The following is a 27,480-nucleotide window of genomic DNA, read 5'->3' as shown; positions in this document are numbered from 1 at the left end:
AGGCTTAGCACACGGGTTGGTTAGCGCAAGTCGAACGACCATCGCTCACATTAATTGCGAATCGTTAATGACGCGAAACGGCCACAAGGTAATCGGGATGTCCTGCAGACCTGAAAACGGGAAAACACTGATTAACCCAGAACGTGTAATGCTCTTTCAGAAGTCTCTTTCTCATAATTTCCGTCCAAGCGGCTCACTCTTGGCGGATATGTGGAATAATTCACCGACGGACTAATGAACCGACATCGTGCAACAATACATCGGCCCATCTCTCTCTCTCTCTCTCTCTGTCTCTTGTGTCACTCCGCTCACCGCGATCCCTTTTCTCTCCCACATATATAATTAAACTACGAGCAGGTACCGCGTATCTGTAGGAAACCGCAAGAACGATTTAATGAACATTATGCTTGTTATAGCCGCGGCCGCATTATGGAACGACGGGAGGAACTCGTCGAGTACTCGTGTATAGAGTAAGAGGATGAGGAATAGCAAACTCGGGACTAAAGAGATGAAAACGAGAATAAGAATAAAGAGGAGGAGGGAAAAAGATACGGAGCTTGCGGGAGCGGGAGAAAGCGAGAAGAGACGCCGGCCTGAATAAAAGCGCCTTTGTGGGTGAGAAAATGCTTTTAATTTGTAGGTTGTTAGCGGGGATTAGACCTCCCTTGTACAGCGGGTGCAGTGCACCTCGTGCGACCCCAAACAAGATCCAACATCACAGATTTGATGCTCGAACGATTATTCGAGTCGCGTTGTTCACGCCGCGGACGCCGAGAAGAGAATTTAACAAGTCGTTAGCGTCAATTATAGTAAAGACGAGCGTACAAAGCCTCGAGAGAATTAGACGAGAGGTATGTACCTACCTATATACATCATTTTCAGCAAAAACGTTATCCACATTTTTTGTTTTTTGTGCACCGGATTCCGCGAATATTATTTTTGCGCGGCGCTGAATACAACCGGTATATATACATATACATATACATATACGTACATACATATATATATATATCTGTAGAGCTGCCGGATTCGAACGGCAAGAAACGGTCCAATTTTTTTCCCATTAAGGCTCGATAGAACCGGCCATTAACTCTTAATACGGAGCCGGACATCTCGGAGGCAAGTCACGCGTTACCGAGACCGATAACTACCCCTCTGTTGATGGGAATCTACTTTACCGTCCTCGAGAACAGGGGTGGTGGCAGTAGTCGTGGTAACACAATCAACCAATGACAAGACTTCCGGCCGATCGGCGAGCCGACGGGGGGAAATGTTTGACTTGACGCTTACCCAGTCCCTGCGAACTCTTAACAAGGGCCGAATTACATTGCATTATCGATAATTCTGCGTCTGGTTTATACGGTATATAGAAATGCTCGTTCGACAACTCGGTGATATCGTGTTAAAACTTACCGCGTTACCAGGGTCGAAAGACGAATTCAGTTTTTGGAAGGATCGGGTTGCATTTTTCCTATTTTTCTTTATTTTTTTTCCATTCCTTTTTTTTGCAAATCATTTTTAACTATTCCAGCTCGGTGCTCGGTGCTCGGTGCTTCTTAGTTTTCATCCTCGCTGCACGCGTAATATGGTGTATGCACGGTGCGGGCTGCTGTTATAAGATCCCTGTATGCCACTCTGCTGAGAGTGAAGAGTTTGCCCTCGAAGAATTAGCATGTGAGTAACAAGGGACTTCGGAGGGCCGGGTTACGCTTCGTGGTGAAAGAGAGAGAGAGAGAAAGAGAGAGGAGGGGGCTAGAGAGCCGGAGAGGCGTATAATCACCCTTAACTCCTTCCACCACGCACGTTTCTCCAATTAGAACTTTTTTTTCCTCTTTTACGGCCCATCCCGTACCGCGTTTCTACTATTTGATCCATGATTTTATTTCGTTCGTTCGTTTCATCGATTTTCATCCATTCGTTACTTGGAATTGTTAGGAAACGATGCGATGCCAGGATATTCGTTTATTTGTATAATAGGTATAATTGACTGTACTTACGAAGCAGCTAATTTTTACCAAAGTCTGTTCATCGATGGAACTTTCAACAATTGAATGTATTCGGAGTGAAAAATTAGTGTAGAGAATTATTGTTAGGCGAAGGTGATGAAAAAAAATTTCATAAAAATGTTTTCAGTGTTGAAAAATTCCACTTTGTGTCAGCTTTAATAAGACAGGTTTTTAAACGATTGGTCAAATTTATATCACACTGTGTCGCAAAATTTTTTCTTCAAACGTAACAAATCAGTCAAAGTCATTGCCTCCAAAAATAATAATAACCTTACTGTGAGATTATTTCTTTTTTTTTAATGAAAACTTTACCGCTGAAGAATTGCATAAATTTATTCCCTCCCAATAGCAATGACAAAAATTCAAAGATGAATACGTTGGTTCTCGTTGCTTTGTTAGCAAAGAGCATGGGTTCGAGTAATCGAAGAAGCAGAAGATAATCACGACGAAAATAATTGAAAGGGTTGAGGGTCAAAACGGCGTGGAACATCCCGTACATTGTACATCCGGGTCAGTGACGAGTATCGGCGTAGGGAAGAAGGAAAGACTCGAGTCTTCAGCAACAACAGCAGCAGCACGAAGCGAAATAGATTAAGGATATCGCGTGCTGAGGTGCAAACTGGTGGAATTAGAGGCTTAAAAAATCCGAAATGAGGCTGAAAGGTCGTTACTGTTGGCTTAGTTGTTGCAAGGGCAACGTGGCGCCTCGCCATAAGGAGATATCGAGAAAGAGTGAAAGACAGAGAGAGAGAGAGAGAGAGATCGTCAGGAACGAAGGCAGGCGAGGCGGCGTGGTCGGACGATAATAATTTCTGTGTGATTGGTACGGGTAGGGATGGAGCAAATTGCGAAGGGGTGAGAGAGAGAGACGTCGAGGAAGGGGATGCTTCGTTATCGGTAGCCCTGGGGGGAGGAATGGGGAGAGTCCTCATTAGGACCTTCTCTCCTGCGTGCGAAGCCTGTCGGAAGGGTAGTCACCCACCAAAGCTGCGCAACACCTTCGTCCACCCTGTCTCAATTTGCAAAACTTGTTTCGTATTCTATTTGCAGAAAGTCCACCACCCCCGCTGTCTGTATCTCGTTTTCGTTATGCATCCACCTATAGGCACGTACATGCGTGATTCGTGGAAGGGCTGTGACAATTTTTAACGATAAAGATATGATCATGAACAATAAACAATAAATTAATAGAATGAACGAATAAATTTTCACGCGTTTGTTGCTCTGACTATGTTTTTATTTACTTTTTTGTTCTTTCTATTTTTACTATTTTATACCCGACGATGTAACAGCCAGCCGAGCTAACGAGGCGACGCGAGAGGGTGGATATCTGGAGGGAAGAACAGGGAAGAGAAGGATAAAGAGAAAATTGAATTCCATTAACCGGGACTATCGGGTATACTACGTGACGTCACAAACCAAGGGCAGAAATGTCCGATTGGACGTAATTTCCCATAGAGCCAGAAATTCTATCAAACCTATTCTTCCGTTTTAGGATCCGTTAGGCAACTAATAATTGGTAGAAATCGATCGCGACCCTTCAAGGACGAGGGTGAATCCCCAGGTGTAGGGGAGTTTAGCCAAAGCTGCTTTACCGAAGGATCGTAACGGAACCAAAACTAACAAGGCCGTAAAATATTATACTGCGAGTACACTCGGACGAAATATTTGTTCAATTTCTCATAATTTCACACCTAACAAAGCATCGAACGGTGTAATATTCTTTCGTTCATTATTTGTTTAAAAAATATTTTTCACCCTTTAATCTCTGTTCCATATTTTCCACATCTGAATGAAACAACAAAGCTTTATGGCCACTTGCGTCTCCGCTGCATGTATGCGAAGAGAAGAGAGTAAAGAGAGAAAGCGTGAGTGACGTTTATCCAGGGAGAGGTGTTTCGTTATTTCATTAAATCCCTAAATTCGTTTTATCTTATTTCATTTCACTAATTCACACGGTAACGCAATTAATCTCAAAACCAGCCGGCTGTAATCACCCAGCTAAACTCGACCCGTCGTCGTGCCGCGACCCCACATACACGGTACAACGAACACCTTTCATCGTCATTATTATTATCATCAAAATTACGTCGTTCTTCTAATTCCCTCTTCGTACCCCTATCCTAGGTGCTCAAGGGGGTTGTGTACGAGTGGACCGCTAAAAAAGTGGGTAGATTTTGGAAATTTCTACCTCGGCAATCAATTTTTCAATTCGATCGGGGTTCATTTCATCCAAAGGCATATGGACGAAACATGTCACTTGACATCATTTTGTGAATGACAATGCTAGCTACTAATTGATTGTGATAGAAATAAAAAAGAAAAAGTAAACGAAGCTCTGTGGACGTACTCTTTAGTAAAACAAACCCCGATCGAATCGAACCGTTGGTTGTCGAGATATAAATTCCCAAATTTCACCCACTTTTTCATCCGTTTTGTACTCGTATCGGTCTCCTTAAACGCATCTTACAGTAATCCCCATCCATGTGGCGTAATTTCTTTCCGGCTCGCTTATAAAAAGCAGCAAAAAAATGTCGGACTTTCATTCAGGATCCATACACACATTCAGAAATTTTCAACAACTTACAAGTGTAATTGTCCTAGAGGCCGAAGATGGTGGCGATGCGGGGGCCAATTAGAAGATGCCTCCTCGTTCCTTCAACGATCACCCAACCATCCACCCCCTCACCCACTTCCTCCCCCACCTTTTCACCACCCAGTCAACCACCCTGCGGACCCGCAGTGTAGATTGGATTGGTTTAGATTGGGACTCAGTGGCGTTCCCTCCACAGAACCAAGCTCTGAGCTCTGAACGCCAAGGACTACGGAGGTGATGGACCGCGAACAGCAGCGGATACCTTATCGTCAACTTTGAAGAAGGCATCGAATCAACGATCACTGGAAATAGGCGTCTATTTCTAACCAAACTGCAATTAAACGAAATGTGAAACGCGCGAGAACGATTAGTTATCAGGGTAAAATTGAAGTAGAAAACGGTTCTCTTGAGCTGTTTTGATTGTTCACTTGCCATGGGCTAGATTCCCGACTTTAGCACCACTGCGTCTGGTATCTTCGAGGGAGGATTTTGCGGAGGCTACGCCAGTGCAACCCCCATCAGGCGGGTGGTGGCTCGTTAGTGACGGATTAGTGATGTACGTGTGCTCCACCCCCACCTCCGCCTCCATCCCTGCTCGCAGTAGACGACTCGCCACCCTCTGTGTACTTTCTCCTCTTCCTCGACCTTCTCTGCCCCGTGGAACCCCAACTTTCAACTTACAATCTAAAAGTCCGAAGCCACACGTTACGGCTGTAGAACAATGAAAGAAAGTACACACGGAGGAATTTCATCCCGGTTGAGAAGAGAATGAAAAAAAGTCAACGGGGTCGTCTGCAAGGGGGATTAAATCAGAAACGAAAAATCCCCGAGTGATTTTTGTCGAGAGAACTCGATCATCAGGCCTTCTGATACTGTTGATTTATGCTCTTTTCCCCATCCAGCCTTCGTAACGACCATTTCAATGAAAATAAACCTTACTACGATGAAATCATCAAAGTCAAAAGAGAGTCGATTCCCTAATTCTGGTAAAAAGAGCTCATCGGCAGGAAAATTCAGAGGATCGGCAACGTGGCTGTTCGAGTTTCTTGATCTCGAGAGGGTTCCAGGCCGGAAATAGTGGGATTCGATGTGAGCGTTGGACAATGCATAATTAAGGACCATCCCTTTAATCCCATCCTTTGGCTCGTCTATATTTGCGTCCGGTTGAGACGACGAGGACGTGTTGGTTCTGGAGTAGGTATCCATCCTTTGAGTCTAGGAATCAACGGACCGGGACTCGCGTCTACTTGTCTATCCACAGAAATAACTGTTGAGCGTATAAACAAGGAGGAGGAGAGGGGGGGGGGAGATGTTCGGGTTCCTGGCTCCGAATTCGGGAAGGAAAATATTGTTCTAATCAGTCGATGGACTTCCTTGCACTGTTACTGTTCCCACAGTGCGAACGTTTAATTGCGAATCGTCCGAAACAGCGGAGAGTTTGACGTTCAATCCAGAAATGTAAGAGGGTAATTTATTCCAATTTTCATCATCGGTGTTGTTCACTTTTTTTTTGCTCTCTACCAGCTCAGCCTCCGCGGCGTTAAATGACTCGATGCATCATTTAGGCTGGTTTCGCGTTGTTGTCCAACCGAGTGTAGGTACAGCTAGCCGTATCCTTTGGTAGAACGGCGGCCGCGGGGAGAGGGAGATACAACGAAGGGAACCCCAGATCAGACATTCGCTAAAAGCTAAAAGCTAAAAGCTTTCCCATATTTCATTATTTCTGTTCACACGCTGCGGCTAATACTCTCGTTTACCAGCAGCCCGTCTGTCCAACCGTCCGTCAGGGAATGGCTTCTCTTCGTTAATCCTGTAAACACACCGACCGTTACCGCAACGCGTAGAAGTAAAAAACAACAACGGAAAAGATGTCTACGCGATATTTAATATCCGCTCTAATTACTGTATACACGAGTTCGTTAAGGGTTCGAACATCGGTCGAGAAAGTCAAAAAGAGTAATGCTGGTAATTCATCCCATTGATATCCATGGCACTGACCTCGATCACCACCGCGAATATCCTTTCATCATCCCCTCCCGTATCAATTAGTCACTAATTACCGCCTTAGTAGGGACTTGGCAGAGCGCTACCTGCAATTATACAACAGTAAGCCAAGGACTTTCAATTATCACGGAATTTGACATGTATTACACCGTTTCGCAACAATCGGATCTCACCTTGTTGAAACGCGGTCGTGAATTTTTATATTTGTCGAACGGACGATGGACTGCGTTTATAGCGTGCTGAATTTTGAAACAATTATCGACTTGTACAACGTACTTAATGAACGAAGACCGGGGAAATTGGAATTCTGATCGCGTAAAACGAATTTACGAATTAATCCAGACCAGAGTAGCATTACATACCGTGTAGCACGTACAGCACGTAATTTCAACCATCGACTATATGTAATAGTAGTGCTGGCCGTGTCGTTGTAAAGATAATAGAGTCACGGGTCCAAAAAGATTGCTTAAACAGATTAAAATGTAATTCAATTTAGATTCAATTATTGATACGCGTTTTAATTAATGTCATTAAACCTAAGTGGTACGAGCTGCGCAGGCTCGTCGTAGCCGAGGGTAAAGAAAGTAAAGAGTAAGTAGGAAGCTGGAAGCGGGAAGGCAGGAGAATAGAAGAAGGCGAAACAGCGGCGGAAGTGTGATGGTAAAGGGCACTGAACCAAAAGTAAAACTGCAAGCATAACACTGCAGAACGATTGCAGCGACGCGGAGAGAATAGTTGATTACTCCGAACTCGTACGAGAAAAGAAACCGCGTCAACTTTCGTCGAAACACCTATTTTCATTCCGGTTTAGTAAAAATTAAACAGATTCCCCGCAAGTCCATTTGCTTTCGAGATACATATTCCAAGGTTCGGTTAAAGTGTTCCGCGTACAATCGCGGTATGTATGTATAAAGTACTTTGCGATTGTATCCACGCACCAAGAGGACACCGTACCCATGAGGAATAGCCGAAGCTACCGAGGCAAACCGTCGGACTGCCTCACAGTCAGCTTCGCTCCTGTATAATTTAGATAATTGCCTTTTTTATTACCGTGGGTAGCTCTAGCTGACTGGCAAACGAGCAGTACAGTCCGTGCCGATGTGCCCGGGTAAGAACATGTGTACATGCACGCGAGTTCTGTGTGTTAATGCACAGGTACGGAGAAGGGGGCGCAGGAGGGTTGGGGGGCGGAATACGAAGGCGGCGGTAACATGCGAATATAAGGTCGTAGGAGGGGGTGGAGGATGGAGAACGATGAAATGCTGATAAATAATTGAGTGCCGATAAGTATAGGTACCTACCCGAGTCCACTTATTGACACGCGACCTGAACTGCCGACCTCTGCCTCCCACGCAACATTCGTCGGCCATTCTTTAGCCACCCACCCCCACAAACTCGTTCACATAGACACGTGACCGACAAGGTCGGAAATTAATACGTAAATACAGACATACGTTCTAGGTGCGCAAAAGTAAAAACAACGTGCAGACGCTAGACGGTCCTGTTATATTTATTTTTTCTACCCTGTAGTTACTTGTGTATTGCTGTACAGCTTACATTGCACGTATGCAAGTTTTCTTCAATATTGTTTGCTGTTTCGGAAGAATGCGTAACTGGTATTTAATCAGTTTTTTTTTTTTTTTTTTTATCTTTGATATTTTAGAGACGATGATCCATACGTGTTGTTTGAAAAATTATCTCAATCGCAAGTAATTGGAAAGGAGAAATATAAAATTAATGATATTTTTCATCAGAATATTCTTCAATTTTTTCGGTCATTCATGTCATTCTCAATCTTTTGTTTTTGATTGTTTAATCTCGATTGAATTCTCAACTTTTCAGGAACTAATCAAACGATACTTGTTCTCATTGCCAACTATGCAATTTCTGTAATAATTAATTTGATTGATTAGTTATTATTAAATAGTTAATTCGTTTTGGTAGTCTCTAATTTGTTTGACAATAAAAAAAAAAAAAAAAATAATAATAATAATAATAATAATACAAGTAGGAATTTTAAGCGAGTGATAGAAAAATCATTTCACCAATTTCAATACCAGAATTAAAAAAATTGACTACCTAGTCCAAAATTTAATTGGAATAATAGTGGGTATATATTTTTCTCACGTCTTGCGAGAAAATCATAAAATCGTTCAAGAATAAAATATCATCCGAAATGTACAAGTATTTTGTATTTTTTTTTTTTTTTTCTTCACTGGTGTTCGGTTACTCCCCGCTCGGATGCGGTAAGAAATACCACATTTCGGTATTAAATCCTGTGCGGACGTCTGGAAATTGTGCAGCGGTGAAACAGGTCGTACAATTTACGTAGTTTTAAACAGTCTGGAATTAAAAGAATACACCCCCACCTATACTACAGCAGCATCGGTGGAAGCGCAGAAGCCACGATTTTGCGGTTAAATATATTACGTTGTACTCAGGTTATACGTGTACTTTGCTAATGTAAAGAAGGGATTAAAATCCAATTTATAAAAACACAACCCCTTCGGTGCGCACACGATATGTTGTAGATGAGAGTTTTCGCGCGAATTTCTCGTGATTTAATTTCATTTTCCCCGAGTCTAAACATGCTGTAATTATTTCATCCAGCTGTTGGTTCAGTGTAAATTGTATCATCTATTTAAAAATTAGTGTTAAAATTGCTTTGGAAATTTGTATACAATCTACCGGCGTACCAACAACGTTATGCCGATGGAAAACGGTGAGTAAAATTTACGGTTCGCACGGCCACGTGTCGGTTTGTTAAATTGTGTCGAATTATCAAGGGGCAGCGAAGCGAGACGTAAATGTTTACGAAGCGAACAGATTCTTCGAACAGGGCTCTCAGCGGGCTGCCAATTGCAAATATGTAACCGCGAGTATCAGTCGACAGGTGAATCGATCCCGAAATAATGATATCTAAATCGTGGAACTGACAACCTGCGGCAACGAAACTGTTCCAGTAATATTCCCCTGATTTCTTTACGTAACACCAGTGCGTGTACACATCAGATCACAATATTTGGGAAACGACGAAATGGAAATGTTATTTTGGAACAAGAAGCTATTTCACGTATCCATTATTCGCATCCCATAATAGTCCGAGCGGAAACGGAGTCAACTTACAGCTGCACCATGTGAGTAAGCACGCCTATGAAACAGAGCTTATAAGCTACGCAATAAGGCAATGGGATAATTCGTCTACGAACGAAATTCTATGAGGGGGCGTTAGACAGAAAACACCGTTTTTTGCGGCAATTTGGATTTAATCTTTTTCGTAATCGCCTTTAAAATTTTTTAAATAATTTATTCAAATATCAAGTGACCGGTCCATTTATAAAACTACTCACAACTTGTTCGAATCACGATTTCAATAATTATGTCCACCGTCGTTGTTATTGGTACATTCAAGAATAGAATATTTAAAAAACTTTGGAACCTGTAGGTGAGATTTTTCCAGAAGATAAGTTGAAATTATTATTATTCGCTGATAAAATTGTCACGTAATCAAAAAAACATGGAGCAAAACATGAACGGGCTAATTTAAATGTTGAACGTACGAAGGAATAAATGAGACGGACATAAATATTAGTTCTTTATTCAAAAGAAAATCTCAAAAGATAAACTAATACAAAAGTAAACCAATTTACCTGATTTAATCGAATCGTCTTCCTTTTCTTGTAAGACAAAAAAAGCGAGAAGTTATTCATTGTCCAATGGTAATATTTTAATAGAAAGCGGGCATTCTGTTGCAACGCTGAATTGTTATACCCAAACACACACCGTAAAACGTAAGTCGCGGTACATTGTATAATTTCCGTGGGCGCAAAAGGCTGTGGGGAATTCGAAAGGTTCTGCCGAATTCCTCGGAGTATCGCGGTTTTGAAAATTAATTAACAAGGAATGTTCTAGAATCTATTCCCGAGGTATTGAAGCTGGCGGGGTTGGTGCTAGGACGATTAATTCCAGAAGCAAACTATGACCGTTAACGAGCTCTGAGCATAGACGCTTAGCTGTACGGCGACATTAAAGTATCTTAAAATCTCCGTCGCTCCTCACGCCTATACGTATATCCGATACTCTGCAAACTGCAGGCTTCGTTATTGGTCGGAAATTCCGGCGGTCAACGACGTCGCCATTCCCATTTACCGCCTCATTTATTATCCGCATTGTATACCTCTCTTCGATTCGCGCGCACACACACACTCGGCGCAATGAATGAGTGCCAATAGCGCAGGATCGTTGATCTTCAAGTTGTTAAATTTTATTACATACAAATAAGATATTGGCTATATTTGACATGCCTTTACCATTTGATAAATAAAACGGTTCAAATTCATCTTAGAGTCAACATTAGTGGAAAACTATTTTTTGCCTAAAATGTTTAGTGATGAGTCTATCATCAATGCACGGGACAAAAAGTGGAAGAAAGTATCGTTCGAAATTTGCCAAAGGATGATGAACCTGATTACCCAGCTTCAGATTAAAGCTTTAATATTATGCGCGAGAAGTTTTATTTAACGAAGTCTAAACTGTCATCCATGGTATAGAATTGCGAGTAAAACATTACAATTGATATAAAAAGTAGGAATAATTGAAAGTAAAATGAGGAGAAGAAAAAGAGTTTAATCAAATAATGGTTAAATGAAGAAGCCTTCGCGAGATTTGTCATATACGAAAACCCTGAAGTATAATGTAAACGAATTTTAATCACTATGAGCCGTGCCGCGTTTTCACAATTCTTCTCAAAGAATTCAACTACCCGGTGAACTCACGAGACGGCTGTAGAATAGACATTTGAACGGTCCTGTCTAAATAAACTCAAATGTACATATCGTAAATCTTACGAAGGAACGCACAGTGTAACCTCGAGTTAGAAATAGAAACTAAAGGATCTGGAATACTGCTACAATCGTCTCAAATGTCGACGAAACGGACTATTTTAACACCGGTATTTCTTTCTGGGTCACGATAATTAGCAAAACTTGATAATAAATCTTAACGGTCATTAGGTATATTATAAATATGCATGAGACAATTTTTGTAAAAACATTCTTCACTAAATAGCACGAAAGAGCTGTTTCTCTTTTCAATCGATACGCGAATAGATAAGCAGAATATTCGTTCCCAGTCATCATCTCTGATAACAAATTACAAACCCGCTCCTACCGTATATTTTAGAAATTCGATTAGTCGGTTCTTAATTCGCTTATATCAGACAATTTCTTTTTAAAAAAACTTGCGAAATAATTCGCCGTCTCCCCCTTCTCTAAACCTATTTCTACACGATATCTTTAATTCGAAATAAAGGTTGAAAAAGAAAAAAAAAAAGAAAAAAGAACACAACTGGAATATTTGAGTAAATCCCTGTCGTCTAAATGGCGTCGTCGGGTTGTGTAGAGAGGTTGTAGAGAGTTAGAACGACGGGGGTGGGACCGTAAGGGTGGTCGGTCGGTCGGTCGGTTAAGTCTTCCCGTCGCCTCGTCTCTCTCGTCTAGCACGGGCGTTTGTAATTATAATGACGTCATTAGTGTGTAACCCGCCCGGCATCTCGTTCGTCGGAGCTCTGTCAGTAAAACAGTATTATTTGTCACAAAGCCGGCAAACTACTCCGTTTATTATTATAATTATTGTTATTATCATCATTGTTAATACCGTTATCACCGTTGTGATCACCCTGCCACAGCATGCATTCCCGATTCTTGAACAGGTGGAGTTTTAGCTTTACAATACCTCACGGATTCGTATTGAATTATATACGTACACGTACATCTGCAATGTACAATTGTACGTCAATGTTATTCTTAAATTGGATGCACAAATATATCAAAAGTCAAGTCGAAAGAGCAAGCAGATTCGTGTGAATAATCGCGAGTAAATAATATAAAAAAAAGAATACAATTATATGAATATATGCGGTATAAATAGAGAATTTTTTTTCCTCCTTGCACAAGCGTAATATGCAAAGATTCTGAACGTCAATAATCCCTTCGAAACGGGTAATTATGTAAAGAGGGTTTAAATAAATTTTTCCGAACCCTGACATTTTAAGAATTTCTGAATGAATCAAGAAAGGTACGAACTAGATATGATAACAATCGTGATTCGAATGTATTGAACATCGTTTATAGCATTTTCGAAATATTATCAGACTCACAGGGATTTTTAAATCCTCACGGGACTTCTCTACCGATCAATTGATTTTTGCATTAAATGACATTCCGGTCGGTCAAGTCATCAAAATTGCTTTTATAAAAATGAAAAATAGGAATAAATAGAAATGGCAGGGTAGACACCGATTCGAGGTATACCTTATACTTTATACTCGTAGATAAGCGTGACGCAAGTGTTTGGGTACAAGGAATACATATAGCCGTAAGAAGAGGCGGCGATGGGGGGCGAGAGATAGTTAGAGTAAATGTGTAATTTGGCAATGTATCAAGACCCTTTAGATATTAAACTATAAACTGTAGATATTCGGAGTGGTTGTGCAGGACAGGGTAATAAATTAGACTATATCTAGGATATTAGTAGCCCGCGATCTCGGTACAGGCTTGCTGCGCTCCAGGATACTCGGCACAGGTCAGGAGAGGAGAGGAAGGCAGCAAAACGGAGGGCTCCAGAGCTATGAAATAGTTTCTCAAATACCGGACGGTGTAGAGAGCCTCTGATAGCCTCTAAATAGTTCCGATTTAACCAGTGAGCTATCTCACTGAGCGCGGAAAGGCTGTTGTACACCTACTACAATGCCATTGCCGTATCTCCAGCCTCGTTTCGACCTCCGTAAATGCAACCAATACACCCCCTGAAAATTATACCGGATAAACATCGTCGATTTGTACCGATGTATATTATCAATTTGAATGCGAACGCGGCAACCCTGCGGAAATAACCCATAAGGTAAATGAGATGTTATAAACTAAGGGTTGCGTTTTTTGCTTCTAAAGTACGGAAATCTGAAAAAGAGTTTAATGCCATCCAGCACTGAAAAATTGTAATAAACAATTCGGTTTTCGTGTGTTTATTTCACTGTTTTTTTTTTTTTTCAGAGAGTACGAATTGAAGGTATTGCAGTCACTAATTATCTCCAAGTTCGTAGTATTTTCACTTTAATTATACTATTGATCTTTACCTTGTTTTTTTTTTTAATCTAATGAGAAAAATGGAAACAGCTGTATACATCTCTATAAATGAACGAAATTTACTAGCAAATATGTGAAATTTTGACGCGTTGAGTAAAAATCGACAATTGTGCTACCGGGCATCTCTGACGATTTATTAAATGTATCATCACTGCCGGAATTTTCTAAACAGATGTAATCTTATAAAATTCTCATCTTTGTAATCATCCGCCTCCTTATCTCGAATGCAACACACGTCGATACCTACTCATATTTCCCTTTGGCAAAACAACATGTGAATATGTTATATCGTACGAAAGAAAAAAAGAAAAAAAAAAAGTACTCGGTATAAAATGCAGCAGGCATATCTTTGGTACAAATTTTGAGGGTATCTCCGCGTCGGTAAGCATCAGCTGGGAGGGGGTGCTGGGCGGGGGTGAGAGTGAAGGGTGGTGGGGGGAGGGTGGGTTCATTAATATACATCTATATAGGTACATAATGACGCAGCCCCGAAGGGGTGAGTCAACGAGAGTAAAGACGGGTCTCGGGTTGTTTCACTACTCCGTTAATTGGCACTAATTACGCCCTCTAATTATTGTGCTCCGGCTAGAACCACGAGGCAGAATTTCCGAGACTGAAGAACCCGGGACCCGTTGCGCTGTGCGGGAGTACAAGCGGTTCCTGAAAAATGGCGGAAAAGGGAAAAATAAAAATAAATAATTAGAACAACATATAACAAAAAGCAAAGAAAAGATACGAGCCATTGAAAAAGGCGGAAATTCGAGCAGGTGCACGAAACGAAAGGTGATGTTGAAAATAATTTACCTTCGATCGGACGAAAGAGAAACGAAGTATATATGTAGTCGCACGGTGATCTTTGTACTGAAAATACTAGAACTGTATTAATCGTGAGAATGGTCCTTGGCACTACGACACAGGCTCTCGGGTTTGCGCCTCGCATCCTAGACAAGCGGGTAACCGGATTGAAACGCGAATTCGCCTGGGAGTGGCTAGAAGCTAAGTGGACCTATTCAGGAACGCGAAATTAGTCAGTGTGGTCGGTCGGTCGATGTGTGGGCTCGGTGAGTGCCGCGCGTACGAGGGAGAGAAACTGTGAGCGATAGGAAGAGAGGAGAGAGGAGAGTATATGGCTAATAGCGGACAGCTATTAAAATAATTTATGCGTTCTTATTGTACGCTAAAAGCTTGGCACGCCACGCTGCCAGTAAAGGTTCAAAAGGACATCCTCCTCTAGTATAGCTCTGGATGTACTTTATGGCCGTGTCTACGGTACTTACGGTACATGTTACAGCCACCTATGGCTGTGACAAATTCAGGTATACCTACGATTTCAGACCGCAAGTTCGTTAGCCTCGACGATTAGTATCTTTCGTAGTTTCGTATGCGTGTAATACTTTTTTCTTTTTTTTTCATATTGTGCATGCATTAATGAACGATGAAATTGTATAAAAAGTTGGGAATTTGACCATGAAAAAATTACCACCACAAAGTCGCAACCTCTTACTGTAATTATATTCTTTATTTATTTTACACGTGCACTCTCTCGGCGTAATGAATTCACGACCATTAACAATGACAGACATCAATTGATGACTGGGGAAAGCGGGGCAAGTAGACGAGGTGATTCTTCTTCTTTTTATTTTTTTTTTTAATTTGTTTTGTTCTTGCCGTGATAAATTTTACAAACATAAGAAAGCATAAGGTCTTTTGCGAGGTGGAATTCCGGCACACAACTCTCGAGTACGAGTAAATCAGTCAATATATGTATAATTCCTGGTTCAAGTTCACTGTGAATCTGTCACGATAAATCACTTGCTTCAATAACCTATGCGAAAAAATATGCAAGGATAATTGTGTGGCTGTCAATCAATTGTGAAATTCTGTCTTAACCAATCTTTGAACTCGTGTTTTTAGTTTCATTTCGAGTGTAACTCCCGTTTAATTCTAAATCTGGTATGCTATTCTTGATTCTAAAAATTGTATATAAATGTAATTTTTTACTTCCATTTAATATGTATCAGAGCGAGACGCAAGAATAAATACAAACAGGGAAAGAGAAAATAGAAAGCGGAAGCGTGTTCGGAGGTGTATCAAAGAGAGGAAGAAAAGGTTTCATAGACGAAAAGAATGAACACGGACTGGTAAATACATTTTACAAAGAAATTGTTTGTTTAATTCCATAAAAAATATTGTTTAGTTCGTTTTGGTAAAGTGATGATTTTTTCATTATTGTCATGATTTTTTTATTGGTATGCATACACCGTGTAACTTTCACGAATACTGTACGTGACGGAGGGAACCAGAAGTCATTTTTGAATTCAGCACACTCGAAAACATAATATTTTCCAAGAGCATGCCATGTAGCTGAAAAAAATATTTTTTCTAGACCTCAGTTTTTCAGTTTTACGGATACATACGGTTCTACGCACCTTCGTTCCTGTCAGTTAATTTTAATCTACATGATCGCGTATATGATCATATATATAAACTTTCTCCAGCGTTTCACCGAGCACTAGAGACCTGTCATCGTTATAATTCATATAATAAAATTCTGTACATGATTAATGTTGGTCACATTCACACATCTTCTACTAAGTGATAATTTTTTTACGCAGCTCACTAACGAACGACATTCTCGACACTGTTGTACAAAGTGTGCAAGATGAGCTAGCCTCGAGGCGGAGGATCAAAGGTCCAAGCGTTAGTGGCTCTCTGCGAGCTGACAATATGTAGCGATGCGATGCTGAACCAGCGTTTGAGCAAATTAGCCGAAGTCCTTGGCTGATCCAGAACTCCGCAAGGAGTTTCGGAACCCGAAATACCTCCGCTTCTTTATTCTCGGTGCAGGCTGCAGTATAAGCATCCTCTACAGACCGTGATCAGACCTTGCCGCAAGGACCTGACTGCACTCTAACCGGAAGGACCATCGGCTTTGATGTCCACCTTACAGGGAATCAGCTCGCCTTCGAAAATCGTATCCTTCGAGATTGAGACACCCGCAATTCACAATGACTCGATGCATCTGTTAATTATTACAGGCGAAGTATCCTTCAGCTATAAATAAGACACCCAGAAGTCTCGCCGGCAACTTTGGTATAATCGAGTAACAACGAGTGATTAGAAATTCCTGAGAACGTTCGTCCCTCCAAAGACCTTGCCGAATGCTTCTCGTCTACCGAAGCTTCCAGTCGGCGTTGAATTCGTTGGTTAAATGCCTCGGCTTTGGAAAGTGCCGAGAGTCGGTGGCGTCATTCCAACGATCCTGCAGAACCAGGTATGCGATCGCATAACGGACGCCGGAGACCTAAAACGAGGTAAAAATTTTCACTACAGCGAGGATTCAACCAGCCAAAAACTATGACGGTAAAAATAATTCCTACCCTGTATATGCGAAAAAAAAACTCTGAACTGTAGCGGACCGAGTCCTCCGCATGGTGCAGGAAGGTACGGCTACTTGTTCGGTTAATTCTGCTCCAGCCCTTGGAGTCTTGCGGCATACATCGAGGTTCTTTTTTCCGCAGGGTACAATCCATTCGGCCAGGCATCATCCGGAATAAACTTTCCAGGATAGGCAGTCGGGCAGGCAGGCGGCCGGTACCAGCGCCGAGAATCGTATTCGTAAAGCTTCGCGGATCCCCAAAGCTCGAAAAGGAGTCGGCCCGGGGTTCGCGGGAGTTCAATGTATCTGGACCTGGACCTGGACCGGGACCGGGACCTCGGCCCACCCCCGCAGCTTCGAGAAGAGGCTTTGCTCCGCTGCAGAATCTCAACTTCCCGCGATGCGCCCTGCAAGTGTGCCCCTCCGTTTCTCCGTCCCTCCGTCTCTTCGTGCTCCACGTTTGATTCTTTCGGGTTAACTGACCTTTGCCGCTTATGGAAGATCGCGCACACACGCAATCACACACACGAGCGCATGCTCCACCTTGTCCGTGCCGGAGACTGGCTGGCACATTGCTGGATTCAACGGTAGGAGGAATATTGTTTGTGGATTTACCATTTGTGAGATTTTCCCCCTGAACATACCGGGGATTTTCGTATTTTACAATAAAATTCAGCGTGTAACTATTGCTGCAGGTATTACCGACGGACCGCGAATTCCCCTCGGCCTTCTCCCTTCGGCCCCAACTCTGTATATCTATACCTCGGTTATACCTACTTCTGTTTTTGGCGATTCAAATATAATTTTCCTTACTCTCGTAGGGATTTGGAAGCGCTTTTGGCGCAGAGTTAGGAGTCGGGATTCCGTGCGTGGGTTTCTCCCTGCTGGCTATTCTATTATATATACATCCTGCACCTTTGAACTCGGAAAAAGCCGCTTTTCACTTTTCGTCATCCCAAATCCCGTTTCGCTGTTCAACCGCTTCCTTCCTCTTCACCCTCGATTGCACGCCACGGGTTTCGGAACCGCACAAAGAGTTTTTCCACTTTTCCACTATAATCTTTACGTACTTACGACAAATTATTATCGTATTAAAATTTTAATTATCGCTACCGCACCGCGGCTCAACCGTGTTCCTCGAGTTTGAATTTGATTTCTGATTCAACTACCGCTCGACTCGAGCTTCTGTACCTTTAATCAACAAGCCCTCCGGTCCACGCTTAGAAGTGCAGTGCATTAATCGATGCATAGGAGCAAAGAGCAAGAGCTCAGGGCGAGCCAAGGGCCACTGTAGAGGAAACTTCAAAGCGAACAGCGACGACACTCAGGATCTTACAGCCGTACAGTTCGTCTAGGTATAATAGTTATATGCCTGGGAATCGCGATAATAATTATAAAACACCGCAACGTGCAAATTAAAATATCACCTTCGAACTTTTGTTCCAAGCTGATCTGCATTTTAGTCTGTAAACAATTCAGAATACAAGAAATAGCACAAAATCGTGAGCGCTAAGGAAAGAGGAGCTACTGCCGAGCCAGGAAAAGTGTTGTTTATAGCTAGCCGAAGATGCACTTCTTATTTAGAGTATCGAGAAATAAAAGAAGTAAAAAGCTCTACCGCCTGCGGTAACCGATAAAGGCGGTTTCGGAAAAATAAAATTACACGTTCACTTCAATCAGGTACTTAACTCCGTATTATCGATTTTAATAATTGAGGTAACTCAATAATCCCGGTACTACCCGATACTTGATTGAGAATAAAAATAATTGAGGAAGGTTGTTTCTAGGTATGGATGTGTGCAGGAAAGGATGACAGGGTAATTCATACGAATGCTGAACAACGAGATTCAAACAACGTTAACGATCATTTGATACCTTCCCATTCGAGATCCCCCTAAACATCGCGCCAAATCCCAGATAGAAACTAAATTTAAAGCCCATTTAACGACACACTAAATTAACTCGATATAGCGCCCTTACCAACCTAGCTTTGCCGCAGAGACCGATCGACCGCCCATAGCGGCAACACCGAGAGACTCTCATGATCGTCCTGACGTGCACACGACGAGAGGAATATCGTAGAGACAGACATACCGGCGGACGGACGGACAGGTAAGACACACGTGCGTCGAGAGAGAGAGAGAGAGAGAGAGACAGACAAAGATAAAAACATAGAGAGAGAGAGAGAGATATATATTTTGATAGCGGCACACACTCCCTCGCGTACTGTGGGGGTGTCCCGTTTTCAACCCCCCATCCCTCCCCCGCTACGTTAGACGCTCAAGTAATTCTCACAGATCCCCTTCGGATAAACTCAATTAAATTTCCCACAAAGTTTATCAGCGATACGTGACGTCACTAAGTACCAAGCGATGTTCAAATTAGGTGTATATACGTGTGCGCGTGTGTCTGTACAAGTAAGTTGCCCCCCCCCCCCCCCCCGCCCTCCGTCACACCCATACCAAATTCGGTTGGATGAATTATTGATCATTTCATCATGCGAATTATGTACAGGTATAATATGTACCTTGTGTGTAAAACGTGTATTTTATATAGAGTCGGCAGCCTATGTATTTTACACGTCGCGTTACAGCAGAGACGCCGTCGCGTCCTCGTAATATGTTTAACGTTTCAATTATTTTTCGAGTTTACTCGGCAGCTACTTTGAAACTCCCTGAAAAGGGTTTGAGAAATTATACGAACGAATCTTCAACGCTTTCCAACCACCTTATACGCAGTATACATAGACCTTGTATTTCCTCCGGGTACTCGTGCGGCGATGCAGCGCCTTTTCGTACTGCAAACGGCCCGACGAGCACTCGAGTGGTGATACAACACTCGAAAATCCTTCGAGTAGGCGTGTATATTTTCACATTTTCGATCTTAGTCATTCGAATGCGAGGGTACTCAACAAGTTGCAATCGCTGCTGGTGTATAATTATTTCAAAGAATGAAAATGTTGCTATTAAAATATCTTTTTCATATATTAATCTCTACCGTTAAAGTTTCTTTTCAATTATCTTTTGATAAATCTTAAAAGAACAGACATTTTTCCGCATATTATAAGCAAATTTTGACACACGTAGCAATCTGGCTGGTACACCTCAAATTTGTGTGAATAAGTAAACATTCCGCAGGCGAATCCCTGTATGTTTTGAACATTTCTTAAAACAACATGTTAGCAAATATACCGATCTTTTTCCGAAGAGAAGCCGAGACCATGCCTGAGAAAGCTCAGAGTTTATTGAATATTTTTATTAATGTTCTTCTAAAACGTAGAAACAATAGCCTGATCTTACATTAGAAAGCGGCACATGTAGATTTTTTTTGGATTTTTCTTTTTTCTCCGAATTGTACGACAATGATTGTTATTTACGTCAACTTCAGCGCAAAATCGATGAGTGACAGATTTAAATTGAATTTACAACAACGATGACAGGTAATACCTAATAGTGATTCTTGGATACATTTTCCGATCTGAATCTAGAACTAATGAAATAAATTCCGTTGGGGCTATTCAAGGAAAGAAAAAGAGAGAGAAAAGAGAAGAACAAGAAAGGAAATTAAACGCGGTGTGTACAGTTAATTGGTATCGGAACTAATTGCTAGTCTCTATAAAACCAGTAATTCTTTCGTTCTTTTATACTTCATGCCTTATCCTTGGCGTGTTTTCTGCACCGCTAATGATACCCCGACACGCAACAATGCCGAGATAAGAAAATTGTTAAAAAATTGCAGCCACCAGCTACCTGTAAAGACTCAGAGGTATTACGTATACGTATGTAGCAATATACCTATTACATGACAGATTACGAAAAATGACTCGCAATTATATACTTATTTGTTTCTTTTATCGGACTCCTTTTTCCTTCTTTTTTTTTCTCTCTTTCATCTTACGATACAGACTTCATTTCAACGAATATTTAACGTCGCGCCGATAAACGGAGTTCACCGTTTTGCAAAATTTGTGCCTGGATGAATAAAAAAAAAAAATGAAGATGACAAATAACAAGACAGACGTGAACGAATACGTGTATTCTGTTTTAATTGAGGTACGAAATAAAAATACCAGGTTGTAAAAATTACTCAATATTTTACATGCAAAAGTGATTAATGTAATAATGACAGGTGCTCGGAAATACACGCCATCGCGTTTTATACAGGCATATACGGTGGATGTGTAAAGCATATATACCCATGCGTTATACTTAAGAGATCAATAAAATAAATACTTGTTTTCCGATTATCAGTGGATTTCGTGTTGTGTACCGTCATTATCGTCGTTAGCAATCGAAACTATAATATAATACAGAAGCAATTGGTGATAAGCTGCGGGCAGCAGAACGATATATGTGTATAATTAGGGTCAGGCAACTTCATGTATGTACATTTGCAGGGTGCACGCACGCATATTCGTTTCAAATCAATACCGATAAAGTTCAAAGCTCATCATTTTCAACAATGAAAAACGAAAAAGAAAAATAAGTACCCCTGTCGTAACATTGATGTAGATATATTAAAAATTTTCAATGACAAAAGCAAATTAACGATGTATACACGGGACAATATTACACCTGTAAGTTGGCAAAAGTTTTGATCTGTCGCGTATTGTATGCACGTTTTACTTAATTATTGAACATCGATATTTTCTATTGTTGGCATTCTTGGTACTGCTTCTTTCCTACTATTCTTGACACACGGAACAAGGAAGGAACGCAACCGCGTCGTGCCTTTAATAGCGAGGCAAGACGCAGAGGCCCCGGATCGTGAGTATCCATCGTTTATACCGCATAATCAAATATTAATTCGTGCAACTGTTGTAAAAGTCACGCGATCCTGAATAATTAACCATCACCACGGAATGAATTTTTAAATTTTATTACCACAGCAGATAAAAGTCGCGTAAAAATTCTGCGACTCTGGCATGTACAGTGTGGAGAGCTTATCGTCAATGACTCAAACTCGACGATTGCCGTTCTGCAGGAGTCCTCTAATTGTTAATATTTAAACAATTATACGTGAGAGGATATTATCGCTGCCTATCGATTGCGAGTGTGGAATTTATTTATTTATTTTTTTTTTTTCAAATGAATTTCCGACACCGGAAAAGTAGCATATTATATAATGCACCATGATGATGTCGTTGGAAAGATTTCTGTCCCTTGCTTTATAACTTTCATCTATATTAATGCAGCCTTTCGATGTTTTAAGCTAAGGTGAAATATATTATTTCATTTTATTAGATTTTATTAAATCAATGTTTGGTATCGAAATCACTTTCAGGTGTGGCGTTGCCTCTTAATTATTTAAATCTTCGCAAAATTTATTGATAAAAAATTAGTGTAATCATGTCTTTATATTTATATGTATACAGTGAAGCACTTCACGTTTACTTTATACATGCACAGAAAAAAGCGGAAAAACTAATCTTCGTATAAAACTGTGTCAATTATAACAAAAAAATACGTGAAAAATCATCGATACAAAATAACGTGAGCAAGATTCTGTGCGTATTTCCCAAGTAAAAAAATTTGCTCCTCGAGAGGTTTACCAACTAAACAGCGGAGATTTCGAGGGCAGCTATACATAGAATGATCCTGTGCCGCCTGTACACACATACTCGGTGTGTAAAGTACGTATTCAGCGAAAACGTTCAGCATTCGGAGCTCACGCAATTTTGAATCTCTCCAGTAACGAACGTCCCCTAATCTGATAATAATTTACGTAATTTTGGTAGAGAGAGGAAGAGAGCATGCGAAGCGAAGCTCGCGCAGTACACACAATATCGCGTATTCCTAGCCTCGCTTTACCACGTGCTCAACTTCCCCTTTTCGCCCCCCCCCCCCCCCTCCCCCCTCTCCCTCATGCACACGCATTCGCACACATCGGATAGCGCCATAGCGTCACATGTCGCTAACTAACTCTAACCCCTTCCCCCCTCTCTCTCTCCTCCTCCTCCTCGTCCTCCTCCTCCTCCTCACCCTTCTCTCCCTCCCTCTCTCGCTCTCCCCCCCGACTGTACGTGACCGCACCTTCGCCTGTTCCCCGTTCATTCCCTCGCCGCCCCCGCAGGGCACGGGGCCACCTTCGAAGGCGCAATCAGTTCCCGTAATGCCGCGATTCAGGGTTCATCAGAGCGGCCATTTTCTCGACACCCCTTATTACCGCCATTTTGTCGACGCTGCGAGCTGATCTAGAACTGGGTTGTGCGGGTGCCGCATCGCCGCCTCGCAGCCTCGACGTTTCGCGTTTACCCCCGGCTCCGATCGACGCCAATGCAATTAATGACGCATTGTTTGAGGTGAACCAAGGCCGGGTTCACACCCGCCCCTTGATCACAGCTATCGGCGTAGGTGCCTAATTGCTGTAATCTTGGTTTAAGGCCTTATATGTTAAGGCTGGTCTGCGATCACGCGGCAAAGCGACAAGGTCCGAGAGGTCGCGAAGTCGCGCTTATTCAAGCGGTGATTTTCAACGCACTTTTGGGACGGCGATCTAGCTCACGATCAGAAAAAGGGGAACTTCACTAAAGTTGCAGCGCTCCTCATTTTGTTTATTATAACGAACTGTGCTTATTTAAAATAAATAATATGATATAATTGATAATACTGTAATATATAATACATAAAACATATAAATAAGACGTCAATATTGTGCGATGAATTCATGCTCGGAATGTGATAATTAATTGAATTTTATATGCGAAGCGTGAGAAGCTTTGCTTCTATCGGTTGTTTCACGGAAACCTAACTTTTTACGCATCTAGATACCTCTTGAAATCATTCTGATGGTAACGGTTGGGGATTTTGTTCACCGAAGAGGGTCAGAGAAGTTGAGGAAAGTATCCGAGGTGTACTTTACCGATTTTATTCATCGAAAATCATTAGATTTAAATTTATTTACGGAATATTTCAACTGTTTGAGTAATGGGAAGCACCCTTAATGTAATCCTCTCAAAAATAAGGCGTACAACCCTTAGAAATGAACACTCAATTGGTTTTAACAGAAACAAATTGACGTAATTATCGAGAAATCCTACAAGATCCCGGGGGGGGGGGGGGGAGGATTTTAGGGATAGTTTTTACCTCTCAAATATCCAAATTGGAACGTTAAAGAAATATATATATATATATATATTCGCAATGTACCGGGAGTTTGCGTTGAAGGGTCCCAGTGCAAACTATGTTTCGCCAACAGATCGGCAGCCGATGTTACATCTGACGTACTCGCAGCGTGTACGATGTGACTCCGGTTGCCTATCTGCCGACCAAAAGTCGTTCACATCGGGAACCTTCACCGAAAACTTTGGGCACATATATATATACATATTTATATCTCCAAGAATCTAAACGTGCGATAATTTGGCAGTGGTAGCAATAAAAATCTTTGTTTTAGCGAAAAAGACGATGAACGCAGCACCCCATTTATATGTAGTTTAGGAATTTCTGCGAGAGAAGAACCAGCCCTTGCCTCGATTCGTCTGGCTGATGTCGTCGGTTTGGGGTATTACAGGCGACGATAGGACTGTAGGAAGAGAGGAGCGGAGAATTGAAGGGTGGAAAGAGAGAGGTGGGTGTATACCGCTGAGCCAGCTGATGCAGGGGATTGTGGGGAATACCCTATTTAAACGGTGACTGTTACGCCGACGAAAGGCTTCCCCTCCAGGACGGAGAGGAGGCGTAACAACATGCAGATTGGCTCAATGAAATTAGAAAGATAGATGTAAATTTAGCCGTCACCGGGCGCGTTCGTCCTAGTCAAATGTCGGCCCTGCCGTTACCGCAGCCACCCGTCAGTCTGCCGCCCGCACGTCGCGTCGTGCGGAAATCGTCGGTGAAAAGGAAAAAAGAGGGAAAAATAATTATTCACGTTTGATAATTGAATTTAAAGTTGTCGGCAAGCCAGAGATAAATTTCACAAAATTTTTTCAATGCTTTGTTCATTCATATATCCGGAAAAAAGAAACAAGAATATCTTTCTATTTGTTTTTATGTACTCAACGTACCTACGTGAAAATTTATTAACGAGTAAACAGCGCAAGGAGACTGCAGCGAAACGAAGGGACAAATCGAATACCTTGCCGCTTTGAAGGGACAGAGAAGGCTTCATTCGTAGGTAAATTCAGTGCAATTCCGTAACATCGCGTGAATATGCCCTACATTAAAACCGTCATCAAAGAGACGCGTCCGCGTCAAAGCTTTGTCCACGCGTATCTCGTGTCACAGCCTTGTTAACTTTGAAGAAGGTATAGAGTGTAATACGGGCAGAGTATTTTGTTTCGAATATCAAAACACACAACTCCTCTGTCAAAGGGATCTCCTAGAGTTCATATAACACAACCAAATACGGGGCTGATAATTCGGAAAATTCTAAACGAATTTTGTCACCTCGAACCTACGCTGAATAAAAGTAGAAACTTGAAAATTAAACAATTCGTGATTTTCTAATGCGTGTGAAATTGCAACAGACATCAAAAAATAGTTTTTTTTTTTTTTTTGCGCATGCGTCAACCGGAAGATCCGATTTCTCACGATCGACTCTGGGGACGAAAAAGCGAGGCTTACAGTCGTTCGTCACCGATGCAGAGTGCAGCATCTAATCTTCTCGTATTCGTAATCCATCGCTTTTCGCATGGAATGGTGTTTTCCGATTATTACTCTTTTTTTTTTTACATTTTATTTTTTATTTTTAATTGCGAATCTTCTTTATCCTGTTTCTGTATAACCCTATCGTGTTATGGAGAGACAAATATCACGAGATTAGAACCACAATTCTTCTGCGCTTGGAATGATGTTCAACAGGTATTTGCTGACGAGGGATAGAGAAGAACTGAAAATTAGATGTTTTCAATTACATACTTTGTTGAAAACGAAAAAGGAATAGAGACGCTTGCGAATGTGATTATCGGGGACAGCGGTGTTGGCGGCAAGTGATTGGGAGCAAATTGTTTAAATAATTGGCTTTTATCTATTATCATACCGATAGCAAACTATGCGCAGGAGATATCCAGGCTATCCGTTCGTTAACGAATGGCCCTGCATGGCGACACGGAGTGCTATTAACCGCTGTGGAAAATCCCTGACAAAGCTAACAATAAGCCACATACAATCCTTGGCATGCGAGAGGAGGGAACTGCGCCGAGGCATTCTTGACAATTAGTTTAGGAATTATACCGTCGAAGATTAGGACGATCCATGAGGCACACTGCGAATTCTCCGATGAACTAATTCCAACGATAATTGTTGAACCCCGGCTCTCGAATACGCCGACTTAATCTGGCCGTGCGGATATAACTAATATCTACACCGTACGTATAAGTTACAGTCCAGAAAAATCTACCGATCGTTTATCGAAATAGGACAAGTTTCCAGCCACAAACGGAGTCCCGATTCCCCAGCAAAAGCAGAACTAACGCGCGAAAGTTTCGGGTCGAAGCTCTGAGGGGCTTCCGGTTATTTTGGGTATCGCAATACCGGCAGGAAACGGATAGTTCGATATATTCCTGTATCGGGTACGGTAGTTTTGGTTTGTTAGAAACTGTGCATAGATCGCACAGGTGCGGCGGTAAATCAGTTTCGAATCTAACGAGCCTATGAAACGGGAATCGAGGGGCAGGCAAGAAAAAAATAAAAGGGTGAAAAAGATTGAAAAAAGGCATCGGGGGAAGAACGAGGGAAATTTTACTATTCTGCAATTTCCGCGACTGCGGTATTATTGCCAGTAATATATGACACGACCTTAAGTCCGCGGCGATTTTATTAACGAAAGTTTACACATAACCATCGCGCGTGTATTCATAATGCACATAGAATCGAGTACACGGTGCTGCAGACACGCGAGATCCGGGGATTAAATCAGCCGGCAATAACTCGAATTCATTTTTCACTGCAGAGCGCACGTTGAGTGCAAACATCCCTGCACAATATTGTTTCGTTTATCAATGTTTAAAATCGTTTGATTCTCGTACGAGTCATGCTCACTATAGCGCGGTCAGAATTATGCAGCAGAAGTTGTAAAACAAGAATTTGTCGCAAGGGACAGAGACACGCGCTACTTTCTCCGTCGTCTTTCCCTCTCATCTACCGCCTTATTTCCGGTCGGTTCTCTTTTGCCCGTTTTTTTTATTACTCTACTATTTTATTTTCCGTGTAGAGCAGAGACTCACATTGAGCTGTACATATACGTACGTATACATGGACGAGGATCGCGGGGAGACAGGAAGGAAAGAGAGAGGTTGCAGAGAGGTTGTTTTTTTTTTTTTTTTTTTATCGTATTTTATTTTTATTTCCTCCTTTTTTGAAGCCCATCAATAAAAGAGAAGCTTTTCCTCTTCGGGTAGAGAGTATTTGATTG

General features: G+C 41.7%; 1 protein-coding gene and 1 long non-coding RNA gene across 2 annotated transcripts in view; one reads left to right on the top strand and one right to left on the bottom strand.

The window, feature by feature from the left end:
- Window positions 1-27,480, top strand: part of LOC107225605 — a 73,017-nt gene that overhangs the window by 18,439 nt on the left and 27,098 nt on the right. The window lies entirely within an intron of this gene.
- Window positions 6,052-7,081, bottom strand: LOC124292758. Its single transcript, XR_006902663.1, has 3 exons — window positions 6,780-7,081; window positions 6,601-6,692; window positions 6,052-6,412 (listed from the first exon to the last, which is right to left on the bottom strand). It is a non-coding gene; the product is annotated as an uncharacterized LOC124292758 (long non-coding RNA).

The sequence above is a fragment of the Neodiprion lecontei genome, chromosome 2 (genome assembly GCF_021901455.1).
Source record: "Neodiprion lecontei isolate iyNeoLeco1 chromosome 2, iyNeoLeco1.1, whole genome shotgun sequence".
NCBI classification, from domain to species: Eukaryota; Metazoa; Arthropoda; class Insecta; order Hymenoptera; family Diprionidae; genus Neodiprion; species Neodiprion lecontei.
The sequence above is the reverse complement of the archived record's forward strand: the minus strand, read 5'-3'. Positions and strand labels throughout refer to the sequence as shown.